Genomic DNA, 12,629 nt, shown 5'->3' on the forward strand with positions numbered 1-12,629 from the left:
TCCCTTATCGCTTAGAAGCTCTTTAAGATGTCCTTGTCGTAGCATATTCACGACCTCCTGCCTTAGGGCAATGTAGTCTTTCGTTTGTTCCCTCGTTCCTAGTGGAACTCACATAAGGCATCAGACATTCTGGTATTAGGGTCTGATCTCATCTTTGGCGGCCACTTCACTTTTGGTCCGAGCTTCTCCAGGGCGGAGACTATCTCTATATGTGACTGATCTCGTCCAAGTCACACCTCAAATTGGGGTTGTGAAGCGGTCGATTTCAATAATAATACCTCACTAGGAGTCGGGAGCGTAGATGAGATTAGTCGTATGTATTTGGTCTAAGCACATGAATTGTCTAAGTTGCACTTCCACAAACTTTGTTTTGATTTTACGTCTAAAATTATACTAAGGATTGCAATTGAAAGATATTAAACTAGAGAAGAATGTTTTTGTTGTTGTTTTTCAAATTTGTAAAGGGTCTAGGACTGTGATTTCCACCTAGGTGTTTGCCTAACAGGTTGAAGGCTTTAAAGCTAGTTTTGTTGGTCGGGGTGTATTATAGCAATCAACTCTCAAATACCCGCTCAATACCTCTCGGTAAGGGAGTGATTTTGCCCAATTTGGCTTTCTCAAGTCCAAATGGGTATTGAACTATCAATTTTGCCCAATTTTGCCCAATTTTGCCCTTTAATTGGGACTATCAAAATCTTGATTTCATCCCAAACTCTTGTTAGACAAATTTTCCTAGACTAAGTCTCTCTTTCTCAAGTAGAGACCAAGTCAAATAGGCTTGAACCAATGTTTGCAACCATTAATTCTACAATTATAGCAAGAACTAGGGAAAATAATACACACCCAACCATAAACAAGCCCCAAGTAAAACACCTATTAGGTTCCCACACTAGGGTTGGGTCACAACCCTAGCTAGAAATTTAGCTACTCATAGTGGGTAATGAATAAAATAAAGAAACAAGATGATAAAACTCATTTTAAATGATTAATACATGAAAATGCAACGTAAAATCCACAATATAAACTAACGTTGCCTAAAAGAGTAAAGAAAAACGGCTACAGTTTTTCTGGTATTCAAAAACTTGACCTAATTTCGTGAAAGTAGTCTATTTATACAAAGCTGGAATTTTCGGATAAAATTTCCCTTTCGGAGGTTCTGCGGCCGCACAATTCTGTGTGTGATCCGTACTTTCCAATTTCCTTGATTTCTTCGATTACCTTTGTTGTTTTGATTGTTCCAATTCCCTTGATTACCTTGAGATTTCCAATGTTGTTGATTCGGTCCTTGAGAGGTGTTTCTTTGCCCTTGGAAGTTGTTCACATATATTGTACTCATCCTCTTGTTCATTGAAAGATTCATCTTGGTCAAACCAACTATCTTCTTGCATATATTGTTCCGCACGATTTTGCACTTGTTGACCCTTTTGTCTTTTCTTGTTTACCATCATATTGACACCCTACATTGTATTTACTTGCTTAGGACCTTGAACTTGTTGAAGTTGAGCTTTGGCTAATTGATTCATTGTAGTGGTCAACTCGGCAATTTCTTGCCCATGATCATGCAATTCTTTATGTAGGTGAATCACATTTGGATCACCTTGAGGAACATTTCTCTACTTTGCTATGCCGATGAAGTATCCGACATTTCATCTAAGATTTCAAAAGCTTCGGCATATGGTGTTGTCATGAAATTTCCACCGGAAAGTTGGTTGGTAGTATTGATCCCCCTATAAAAAGTTTGTTGAATCATAGACTCCATCATGTCATTGTTCGAGCACTCTTTCACCATAGTTCGACACCTCTCCCATATCTCATGCAAAGGCTCATTGGGTTCTTGTTTGAATGCTAGAATCTCGTCTCTAAGAGTAGCCATATGCCCGGGAGAAAAGAACTTGGAAGTAAATTTCTCCAACAATTCATCTTATGTATTGATGGAATGGTTTGGCAACCTTTCTAACCAATCCAAGGCTTTCCCCCATAGAGAGAAATGAAATAGCCTCAACTTTAAAGCATCATCGGAGACGTTTGTCTGTTTACTCCCCCAGTAAGTGTCCACAAATCCTTTGAAGTATTTGTACGCATTTTGATTTGGAGCCCTAGTGAAGAATCCTCGTTGCTCTAGCAATGTGAGCATAACATTTGTGATTTGAAAGTTGCCTGCCCTAATGCAGGCTGGGACTATGGAACTTACACACCCTTCATTCGGTAACACCCGATGTGGAGCCGTTCTTAATGTATTTAGGGGTGGACGGGAACATTGTCTTGAGGCGGTCGGCCTCATCTATTTGCTTGAGGTTCAAGAGAAACCTCTTCAACTTGGTCTTCTTCCACGTCCACATCCCCCAAAGGCATGTTTCTGAGAGGAACATTACTGTTGAGAGCCATTGTTTCACCTACAATTGTTTCACCAAAAAGATTAGTAACACGGAAGGAAGAAAAGACAATTCACACACAAAGCCAAATATATAGCTAAATCTGTTTCTTTGCTCCCCGGCAATGGCGCCAAAAATTAATCTCGCCCAAGACACACCTCAAATTGGGATTGTGAAGCGGTCGATTGCAATAATAATACCTAACTAAGAGTCGGGATCGAATCCACAGGGAGTGTAGATGAGATTAGTGGTATGAATTTGGTCTAAGCACGTGAATTGTCTAAGTTTAACTTCCACAAACTTTGTTTTGATTTTACTTCTAAAATTATACTAAGGATTGCAATTGAAAAATATGAAACTAGAGAAGAATGTTTTTGTTGTTGTTTTTCAAATTTGTAAAGGGTCTAGGACTGTGACTTCCACCTAGGTGTTTGCCTAACGGGTTGTAGGCTTTAGAGAGAGTTTCATTGGTCGGGGTGTATTATTATCAACTCTCAAATACCCACTCAATACCACTCGGTAAGAGAGTGGTTTTGCCCAATTTGGATTTCTTAAGTCCAAATGGGTATTGAACTAAACTGTTGACAAATTGCTCAAGTCGGGTTTTACTATCTCTAGGTTTAACCCTTTAATTGGGACTATCAATCTCTTGATTTCATCCCAAACTCTTGTTAGCCAAATTTTCCTAGACTAAGTCTTTCTTTCTCAAGTAGAGACCAAGTCAAATAGGCTTGAACCAATATTTGTAACCATTAATTCTACAATTATAGCAAGAACTAGGCTAAATAATACACAATCAACCACAAACAAGCCGTAAGTCAAACACCCTTTAGGTTCCCACACTAGGGTTAGGTCACAAACCTAGCTAGAAATTTAGCTACTCATAGTGGGTAATGAAGTAAATAAAGAAGAAATTATAATAAAATTCATATTGAATGATTAATAAATGAAACTCCAATGAAAAATCCACAATATAAACTAAAGTTGCCTAAAAGAGTAAAGAAAAACGGCTACAGACTTTCTGGTATTCAAAAACTTGGCCTAATTTCATGAAAGTAGTCTATTTATACAAAGCTAGAATTTTCGGATAAAATTGCCCTTTCGGAGGTTCTGCAGCCACACAATTTTTTGTGCGGTCCGCACTTTTCTTTAGCTCTTGACAAGAGTGGATTATGCGGCCGCACAATTCTGGGTAGCGGCCGCATCTCTTGTGTTCTGCGGTCCGCATAATTCTGGGTGCGGCCACACATTTGATTTCTGTTGCCGCACAATTATAGTGCGGTCCGTACTTCTAGTAGGGTTTGAATTTAAAACTCTCTGAACTTTGACTTCTGAGGCCGCACAATTATTGTGCGGTCCGCACTTTATACTGAAGCTCTGTTGATTCTTCTTCATATTTTGTGGCCGCAGATAGAATTCTGCTGCCCGCACTTGATCCTGTGTGCTTGATTTTTGTCCTTGTTCAAAAGCACTCCTTCTTGAGTTGGATTTCATCATAATGGCTCATTTACCAATACTCCTGTAAGTAAGTATATTTCAACAGTTTTCGGGAATACCTTCAAACATTTATGAACTAAAACGAAAGTCAAAAGACGCAAATAAGTAGTCAAAATCCCCACTTATCAACTACCCAAAACTTAAGCTTTTGCTTGTCCTCAAGCAAATAAGGTAATTCCCACCTCCACAAAATAAATCTATTCTAGCTAATCTACGGTGAATCAAACACACATCAATTTGGACCAACAATTATCCACACACTCATGAATTATCAACAAGGCAATGTTTTGATGTTTTAAGCACAAATAGTTCTAATGTGACACTTGAGCATCAAGAGTTGACTTTACTCATCAAGGAAGTTCGCTCTTTCATGTAGGTCACTGTGGATCCCAAATTCATCCTCCTCTACTCTCTGTTATCTTATCTCACTTAAGAATGTAGCACTCAATTCAAGGATTTGTGAAAAGATCGCTTATCTCTCTCAAAAGAATGTCACAAGTACGGATCTGAGTACCATATGCTTGCCCCTCATGTAAATCACCACTAATGTAAGTTCACTCTGCTTGAAATCACATAGGCATTTTCGGTATGTAATGAAGGCTTTTGGACTAAGGTAGAAAATGTTGGAATATAATGGGTTCATCTTTCCTTAAGCACTCCATTTTCTTTTTTTTCCTCATGCTTTGCCGACTGTTTGAGGCATTTTCTTCTTCCTTAGGGAAACGAGAGAGACTTGACATCACTCTTTCATGGTTATGATATTCATTTTTATCCTTCTTTGATTTCTCCATGCTTTGCATTTTTATTTTTTTTTGCTTCTCTTTGAATCCCTTCAACTCCTCAATTTATTCACATTCTTTTTGCATTTTTCTTTTGTTCTTTCTTTCTTTTTTTTCTTTGCCTTTCCTTTTCTTCATTTCTTTTCTCTTTTTGTACCTTGATACCACTTTCAAACTTCTCGTCTCTCCCCCTAAATTATGGTTTAGCCAATTGCTTCTCATGAGTTCTAAGGAAAGCTCGGGTGCCAAGAGAGGATCGCTACAAAACAGGTAAAGGCTTGTAACATGATTATCAAATGAGAAAGGCTTTAGGCTCAAAAGGGTTGACTATGGATAACATCATTGTTGGGCCATGGAAAATTTCAAAACGGGTTAAGGAGAGCCTACAATCACTTCTCAAGCCAAGCAAAACTTAAAATTTTGCCTAGAAACACATTCAGGGCATGTTCTAGACCATTCGCACAGGTACTTGGACTAGCAACAGAACATCTCACCTCTCGCACAACTGGATTGTCAAAGAGGATAGAGTTGAGGGCCCACAACAACCATATTCGAGATTGAAAATCACTAATGGTTCAACTATACAACTCGATGATTGCTTAAGTCAACACAAGAGTCAAACGGTTACTAACTAGAGTTATATCTTTCCAAGAACTTGTTTTTAATCATAAGCATGTATGTAGTTAAGTGTGTTGGTACCAAGTGAAGCATGTTTGAACTTTCTAGTTTGACTCAATTAGGTCCTCTTATTCATTATTACTATTGTTCTTACCTAAACATGAAAACTGGACTCAATCCCTTAAGAAGGTTGTCACTCCATCCATCGTTTGGAAGAGTCACCCGGTTCACACAAAAACCACCTTTGGAAAGAACCGTGGCATTAAAAAAACCAAAGTCTTATTGATCACTAAAACATGAAAATAAGCTACTAAATCAAAAAAGGCTATTAAAGTAAATAAGAAGCTAGACTATTAAGAAAACAGAATAAAGAAGCTATGAAATAAACTATTGAAAGCAAAAAATGAATATACAAATCGAAAAAGGATAAAAGAATATATACATCAATAGAGAGATAATAATATATACATAATGAAAATAAAATTAAAAAGAGAGTATTATAGTTATTACAGGCCAATGTCAAATGTCATATCAAATCAAAATAGACCACCCCCTGAATAAGAATAAGCATTGTACTCAATGCTTAACAAAAGTCAAATAAGGAGGGGAAATAGTAGAGAGGACTCCCTATGTGGTCTCGGTATCCATAGCAGCATCACCTCCCTCAGGCTCCTCCAACTGGATCTCATCATACTCTGATCGGGGAGTGGCTGGGTTGATGAACATCTGTAGCACCGCCTCAGCGGTGTGGCTAGCGCGGTGTGGCTCCTCAAACTAGCCAGTTGGTGCCACTGATGTTATTGGGTCTGATGGTACTGATGGATCTGTCTCCATCAGTAAGCAAATGGAAGATCCCCAATGGTTGTTATCTTGGTCACTTCTCGTCTCAATTTGTCAACTTATTTTCTCGAAGCCTGAGATTTCCTCATCTTCTTCACCTGCTTGCCAAGCTCCTCAATTGCTCCCCCATGTGCCACCAAGGTGAACATGATGGTCTTTTGATTCTCCAATATTTTCTTCAATGTTTCATCCACTGACGGAGGAATCTGGGGTGCGGAGGTAGAGGTCAGAGCTGCAATAGCACTGGATAGGTCAGACTACTTTGCAGTAGTTGTCTGCATCTAGTTGTTGAGACTCGCCAGTGTCTGGGAGACTCGCAGCACAAAGAGTGGATAAGTAGAGGAGGAAGGCACTGATATTGATGCTGATGGCCCTGAAGATGGAGGTGGTGGCATGGAAACTATCTCGGTGGAAGGACGGGCTGCTATGGAAGGCATGAAAGTTGTAGAAGGCATAGCAGCAAAATCTGCAACTACCACCGATGGATCATCAGACTGGCCTACGGTAGTAGTCGACTTACCCTTGTTTTTCGGGTTCCTTGGGTCCTTGAGAGAGTACCAGGAGAAGGGATGCTTAGCCTTTACCTTCGTATCAAAGCTCTTGGGCTCCACCCCCGCATCTGTGAGATACTTTGTGATAGTGTTGGGATACGGATATGAGCTTTCACCCTGCCTGATAACCAGAGACATGTTGGCCGACATGATGGAACCCACATTAATTGGGTACCCGGCCATGATAGATGCAACTAAGACTTCTCGGGGGATTGGAAGATTGTTTTCATTTCTGCTTGGGTCTATGCGGCTGCATACAAATGTTTGCCACCCTTTTACTTCAAAGTTGAGGATGTTCCGCAAAATAGGAACCCCTGCTGTGATCCATGGTGGTGGTGGTCCTGGAGCTGCTAGTATCTCATCTAGCCAAGGGCGAGCTGCATCACCCAGTGCAAACTTCTCTAAATACTGCATTGGCTACATATCCTCGAGCCCCAAATAAGTGTTCAGGGTGGTCTGATCAAATCGTACTTTTAAGCTCCGCACCTTAGTCACCTTAGTCCCCTTTTTAATGTGCACCACATTGGCGTAAAACTCCCGGACTAAGTGCTCCTTGGCATCCAATACGCTTTTCGTGAACCATTTCCACCATTTTCTTTCACGAAATTATCTTAACACATTCGGGTTGTATCTATCCAGATGTTTCAACAAAAACGGTCGCTCAAGAGTGAGCAATCTCTACGGCCACCACTCTCAGAACCTGTTGAATGCAGTCAAGCTCACAGACCTATCTTCCCAAACTTCCTTCTTCTTTGACTTCTCAAGGCCTGCAACTCTAGTATCACCCCCCCCCGACTGTCATCCGGAATATCATCATCATCATCAATTGTGACTGGTGCGGCGGGAGAATGAGTAGATTAGGGCTCCGTAGCCTGACTGTTCCCTTCCGATCCATCAGAAGCACTCTCAGAAGAGGTAGGCTTATCTCTCAGTCGGAATCTATCCATGGGCAGTTGTGGCTGTGATGGCACATCATGTTGCCTTTGCACTGAGTCTCCCTCTGATGCTTCCCTAGACGGGGCATATGAACTTGATTCGGAGGGCTACGGATGTCTATCTCGGACTACTGTTGCCTTATTACTAATCATTTTTTGCACGGAGAGTTGTAGGGTACCCCTGCCTCAGCCTCGGGAGGGTTCACCCCTCCCTTTGGAAGTATCACCACGTTCTCTTGATCTAACAATTTTCTGCAATACATAGCAACATGAGTCAATTAAAGTTCAAACACAGACTATAAAATAGTTGCAGAGAAAACAGTGGGCAGGAGGGGGAAGTGTGGCTGTAGAATAGCTTATGCGGACCGCACAATTTTGTAAGGGTGGCATAACAATTGTAGTGCGGTCTACACAATTCTGAGTGCGGCCACATAATTCAAGGCCCAGAAATATCAATTCTCTGAAGTTTTGATCTGCAGACCGCATAATTTTGAGTGCGGCCGCAATTCAGTTTCTGCAGACCGCACAATTTTTAGTGCGGTCCGCACAATAAATGCACAGACTTTGCCCTCGCCTAAGGATCTGCGAACCGCACAATTTCTTGTGCGGGCGTACATTTCAAAATTAGACGGCACTGAACTTAGGTTTTGCACAACTTAGACATGGTATTGGAAAATTAAACATGATGAACAGTTTACCCATCCCCCAATTATCAACTAGGAAGTTACCCACACAATGTTAAGAACACATGATGATGAATTTGGCATTAGGCTTAAAATTAACTACGCTAACTATGAACAAAATTAAAAAAAGTTGAAAATTTTGAAGATGGATTGAACCTATCAGTGATGTAGCGATGCAAGGAAGGATCAAGAAAGATGAAATAGGTGTGAGATGCTTGAATCAATTTAAGCGCACTGTGCTGGCTTTTGTGTTAAGTGTTCAGAGTGTGTAAAGTTTGACCAGTGTGAGGGGGCTTCTATTTATAGTTTGACCAAGTAGGGCAAAAATGCTAAGCTAAGTGTGGCCGCACAATTTTGTGTGTGGTCCACACTCCTTACCTGTTACCAATTACCCTTATTGACGATCTGCGGTCCGCACATTTCTGAGTGCGGCCGCAGATTTTTGTGCGGACAACACATTTCCTTGTGCGGCCGCATATCGGCTCTTTCTCTGCAATTCAAACTTCAGAGAGTTTGCAATTTTGTGATCTCCAGTTGTGCGGTCACTCAATGAATTGTGCGGTCGCAGACTCCTCTCTTTTATGGCCATCAAGATTGTGCGGTCTGCATAATAAATGTGCAATCCGCACTTTTTTCCATACTTAGCATTTATTTCTGTGCACAGTTCCTGCAAAGCACACTCATTCCTATAACATACTTCAAAACCAGTTAGCACAAGACAAGACCTATCTAAAAAATGAAGAAGAAGAAAAATAAAAAAAGACATGGGTTGCCTCCCAAGAAGCGCCTGATTTAATGTCGTGGCACGACGCTGATTACCATCAATCACTTGAAATGAATAAATCCCACGACATGGCCATCATCAACTTTTCCCAAATAATGCTTCACCCTGTGACCATTGATTCTAAACACTTTATCATTTTTATTCTGCAAGTCTAATGCACCAAAGGGTGTCACACTCACAACTTCAAACGGGCCACTCCATTTAGACTTCAACTTTCCCGAAAATATTTGTAACCGAGAATTGAACAATAACACAAGATCACCTTCTTTGAACTCCTTGTTTTAAATGTACTTGTCATGGAGGTACTTCATCTTTCCTTGTATAAGGAAGAACTTGTATAAGCATGGTATCAGAATTCATCAAGCTCATTCAATTGTGTCACCCTTAAGTTGGCGGCGACATCCCACTCAAGATTTAGCTTCTACAATGGCCACATAGCCTTGTGCTCAAGTTCCACCGGAAGGTGACAAGCTTTCCCGAACACCAACCGGTATGGAGACATCCCAATCGGAGTTTAGTAAGCCGTCTTATAGGCCCATATAGCATCATCAAGTTTTTTCGACCAATCCGTCCAGTTGGCATTCACTATCTTTGACAAAATACTCTTGATCTCCAGGTTGGAGACTTCCACTTGTCCGCTTGCTTGAGGGTGATAGGGGGTCGTGACTTTGTGAGTGACACCATACTTGGTGAGTAAGGTATCAAAAGCTTTGTTGCAAAAGTGTGATCCCCCTTCACTTATAATGGCCCTTGGAGTACCAAACCTATAATGGCCCCACACATAAAAATGTCAATTTCCAAGATGGTGGTGTGGGGCATCTCATTTTTCTTAGAAATCCCACCGGCCCTTTGACATTCATAACAACGCTTGACTAGATCACTTGCGTCCTTGTAGAGAGTAGGCCAATAGAATCCACAACTCAACATATTCGCCACCGTTCTCTCTCCACCATGGTGACCACCATATGGTGAGAGTGGCAAGCATCAAGAATTTCCACTTGTTCCTCCTCTGGAACATATCTTCGAATGACACCATTAGTATAAATCCTTAAGAGGTACGGTTCATCCCAATAGTAGTCAAGGCAATCCCGTTTGAGTTTCTTCCTTTGGTTTGAAGAGAACACATTCGGTACAATATCACTCACAAGATAATTTGCTAAATCAGCTAACCGTGGCATCTTAGTCATTGAAGAAGTGGATCGTCGGGGAAGGAGTAATTGATTTCAAGGCCGTCATGTGGCCTCCCATCCTCCTCCAAGCGAAACAAGTGGTCTGCCACTTGGTTTTCACTACCTTTGCGGTCTTGGATTTCTAGATCGAACTCTTGCAATAAAAGCACCCATCTCATTAACCGCGCCTTTGAATCTTTCTTTCTCATTAGGTACCGAAGTGCCACATGATCCGTATGGACAATCACCTTTGTACCCATCAAGTACGGGTGGAACTTTTTCATAGCAAAAATAATAGCAAGGAGCTCTTTTTCGGTCACTGTGTAATTGACTTGGGCATTGTTCATGGTCTTACTAGCATAGTAGAACGGATGGAAGATTTTGTTGATACGTTTCCCCAAAACTGCTCGGACCGCCACATCACTAGCATCACACATGAGCTCAAAAGGCAAGCTCCAATTCGAAGCGGTGATGATAGGAGTGGTTGTCAATTTGAACTTGAGCAATTCAAATGCCTTTATGCAATCCTCGTTGAAATGGAATTTGGAATCTTTCTCCAATAGCTTACACAAAGGGTGCACCACTTTGGAAAAATCCTTGATGAAACGGCGGTAGAACCCCGCATGACCCAAGAAACTCCTCACTCCCTTCACGGATGTTGGGGGTGGAAGTTTAGAAATCACCTCTGTTTTGGCCTTGTCGACCTCAATACCATTTTTAAAATTTTGTGGCCAAGGACAATGCCTTCCTCGACCATGAAGTGACATTTCTCCCAATTGAGTACCAAGTTCGTTTCTTCACATCTTTCCAAGACCTTATCCAAAATTTTCAAGCAATCATCAAAAGAATTCCCGACCACTGAAAAATCATCCATGAAGACATCAAGGGAATCATCCACCATGTCTGTGAAGATAGCCATCATACACAGTTGAAAAGTCATTGGTGCATTGCATAAACCAAATGGCATCCGCGAGAATGCGAAAGTACCATAGGGACATGTGAAAGTAGTCTTCTTTTGATCCTTCGGAGCAATAAAAATTTGATTGTAGTTAAAATACCCATCAAGGAAATAATAGAAATCACGGCCGGCCAACCTATCAAGCAATTGATCAAGGAAGGGAAGTGGGAAATGATCCTTCCTTGTGACTTTGTTGAGTTTGTGATATTCCATACACACTCTCCACCCGGTCACCGTTCTTGTAGGAATCAACTCGTTCTTATCATTGGTTACCACCATCATGCCCCCTTTCATTGGGACACATTGCACCGGAGAGGTCCACAAACTATCGGAAATGGGGTAAACAACCCCGGAATCCAACCACTTTATGATCTCCTTTTTGAACACCTCTTGTATTGCTTCATTTAGTCTTCTTTGATGTTTAACGGAGGGTTTGGCATCCTCCTCTAAAATAATTTTGTGCATGCAAAAGGTGGGGCTTATACCCCGAATATCTGCCAATGTCCATCTGATAGCTTTCTTCCTCTTTTTTAGCACCGCCAATGTGGAGTCTACCTGCACGTTAGTCAAATAAGAGGAAACAATAGCTGGTAAAGTAGAACAAGGGCCAAAGAATTCATACCTGAGATGTGGAGGCAATGGCTTTAACTCCTAAGTGGGAGGCTTCTCTATTGAGGGCTTTGTTGTAAGAGTCTTCCGATTTTCAAGATCCAAAGACAATTTGCGGGGTTCATAAGTGTAAGACATCATTCCTTGCAATGCATTCACACATTCCACATAGCCATCCTTCTCATCATCATCAAGGTTGAGCAAAATTTCCTTCAAATTATCATCCACATTCATCATGGCACTAGTATCATCAATAATCACATTGGCTACCAAGTCCACAAATGAACAAACTTCATTGCTATTCAGTTTCCTCATAGATTTGAACAAGTGGAAAACCACCTTTTCATCACCCACCCGGAAAGTGAGCTCACCGGCTTCCACATCAACAAGAGCCTTCCCCGTAGCAAGGAAAGGTCTCCCTAGAATAATAGGTACCTCATAGTCTACTTAACAGTCAAGAATCACAAAGTTCGCCGGGAGGATGAATTTATCAACACGAACCAACACATCATCAATAATACCAAATGGTCTCTTCATAGCACGATCCGCCATTTGTAACCTCATAGATATGGGTCTTGGTTGCCTAATTCCCAAAGTCTTGAAAAATGAGTAGGGCATCAAATTGATACTTACCCTAAGATCACAAATAACTTTTGCAAAGTCGGTGCTTCCAATAGTACAAGGGATTGTGAAAACACCGGGATCTTCTAATTTAGGAGCCATTGAGTGCACAATTGCACTCACTTGATGTGTCATCTTTATAGTCTAACAATTCATCGTCCTCTTCTTTGTCACCAAATCCTTTATGAACTTTACATAAACGGTCATTTGCTC

Source organism: Nicotiana tomentosiformis, chromosome 6 (assembly GCF_000390325.3).
Source record: "Nicotiana tomentosiformis chromosome 6, ASM39032v3, whole genome shotgun sequence".
Lineage (NCBI taxonomy): Eukaryota > Viridiplantae > Streptophyta > Magnoliopsida > Solanales > Solanaceae > Nicotiana > Nicotiana tomentosiformis.